Raw genomic sequence first — 2,579 nt, 5'->3', positions numbered from 1 at the left:
GTTTTGGGGGGGTAGTTCCTCTTCCATTTTTCGATTTGAGAGCGCCTTCCACGAGTTTATGTCGAATTTCTAAACTTTTTCTATAAAACGCTCCTTTAAAGTACCCCGGGATGTGAACTTCAGCACAAAATTCGACCGGCGTTCGTCATCTACATGGTCAAGAAGCAAATATACCGAGTTTGAACCGAATCGGGAATTTACACTTACCTAAGTCTCCTTGTGAGATCAGGTTCATTTGGCATATCCTTCAACGACTTCAACCTTGCACCAGAGACATTTTTAGGGTAGAAGCAATAGAGCAAGTCATGCTCATCATATTTAAGCCACTTGTTTGGCACCACATCCATCCGCTGAGGATTTTCAGTCATAAACTTGACCACCGAGTACCTGTGAACAAGGAAAAAAGTATAGAGTAAGGGAAACTTGGTTATTCTTTTCCATGAGTTTATTAAGTTCAATAACATCAAACAATTCATCTTCGTAATGTCTGTTTTAAAACATTCAAAATTGCCAATAATTGTTCACCAAATAAAATTTAAAAGGAGCAGTGTACAAGGACTAAAACTCAAGTGAACTGTTTAAAATACAATTTCAAATACATAATTTAGTTGAAAAAGAATAAAAAATCAATAAAAAACAATTATCACAAAATACTTAAATTAACGGAAACACAGCATAACTGGCATTGGCACGAAATGGTATTGCAAGACCTTTATGCTGTATCAAATCAAAAGACCACTTTTTGGGCCTTTCAGATAAGTTTTCAGCAATGTAGATTCCCAGGTCAGAGGATGAAATATTATCCACATTGTAAAGTTCTCTATATTTTAGAAACTGTTTACCAACAATTAATAAAGCATCAGTGAAGATAAAGTTCTGAACTATATCAACAACATTTGTCTTGAGGAAAACAACATTGTCTCCCGGCAGCAAATATATGGGTCTATTGTTAAAAAAACACCCTGGAATAACAGGGTCCTCTGAGTGATAAAGTTAGTCCTTTTTTATGAATAGATGTTTTGATAACCCCATTTGGTTTAACAGAGGAGCGAGGTTCAAGCAATAACTCCCTTTGCCGCTCAGTGTAGCGACCAACTAGTTGCTGTAAAGGCCTTGTTTTACTTCTAATAGCTTGCTTTAAGACATGTAGTTCATTTTCAAAAGGAAAAGCAGAAAAATTATCCAACTTTCCAAAATTTTACAACAGTCTGGTAAGTGGATACGATTGTGCACATTGTAGGATACAAATTGAATACCGAGCAATCTTCGTGATTCAGTCACAAACTTACATAAAATAGTTCTTGCAACATCTATAGACTCATAATTTAAATCATCAAGACATAGTAGGGAACATGCTATGTGAAACAAAATAAATAAGTTATAATAGTCTTTTGACAAGACATTGCCTCTGAATACAACAGTGACTAAATATAGCACGAACTGGCGGAACTCAACAGGTTTCCATCTTTTGATGTCATCAAGACTTCGTGGTTTCCTACTAAACTCACGAGGCCAAAAACTACCAGCAACACGAAGTCTTCCATTAATAATTCTTAAGTTTTCTTCAGAAATTTGCTTTCTTCTGACACCCTTGCAACCAATAAGTAACCAAAGCAAAAGTCTCTTCACCACCCCGAGACAAATTAAGTGCAAGTAATCTAATGGGAAACTTTGAATCATATCGAGTCCCAACTCTGCATCTAACTCTAAAAGAGGACTAGCATTATTATGATGATCCGGCTGAGTCTCAAACCTGAACGTCTCATCAGTTCTCAATTCATCTGACATGGCTGGAAACGTCATTCGACCCCTATACATTCCTTTCTGACCACACCTTCCACACCCATAATAGGCAGTATAACTAACAATACCTTTAACAAAAGCTAAAGCTGGAGCATCAGAAATAAAAGCTTTTAACTTAACAGCATAGTGTTTGCCTTTATGAACAATGCCATCTTTCAACAAGATTTTTAGTTCTGGGACAAGGTCTTTGAAGTAACCATGAAGTGGAGGTTTGCCAGGCCCACACCACACAGCTGACATAAACGGCGGCAATCCCATCCCATCAACAAGACATAAAATCGGCCAACACTCATATTTAGTGCTTTTAAACAATGGTAGACCATCAATATTAAAAGTTAATAATAATGAAGTGAGAGAAGGATCATAATTAATTACAGGTATTAACATGTTTCTTAATCCAAAGTTAAAGCACTGCCCTAAACCCATTTGTACTATTTCTGTAACAGGTTTGATGTTCAACAATGTTCTTGCATCTTTGGGTAGAGTAGGCTCTTTGGGTTGCAAAATATGTAAAAGTTTAGTAACTGCTAAATTAGAAATATTATTGCCAACTGCCCATTTACGAAGCTGCTCTGATATGTCAAAAGCAGGCTTACTCGACAGAGGCAGAGGAACGGGTGAAGAACTTAGTTCAGGGGACTCGCTGTCAAGCAAAGCAGAAATCGTCACTGAGTCACTACTATGTGACATAGAAAAGTCACTTAGGCCCCATGAAAGCTCAGCATCAGATGGATTATCAAAAAGATCTCTAGTTACATTATACATAACCTCAGTCG

Source organism: Frankliniella occidentalis, unplaced genomic scaffold (assembly GCF_000697945.3).
Source record: "Frankliniella occidentalis isolate FOCC.00 unplaced genomic scaffold, Focc_3.1 Scaffold274, whole genome shotgun sequence".
Classification (NCBI taxonomy): domain Eukaryota; kingdom Metazoa; phylum Arthropoda; class Insecta; order Thysanoptera; family Thripidae; genus Frankliniella; species Frankliniella occidentalis.
This window is presented reverse-complemented; position numbering follows the sequence as displayed.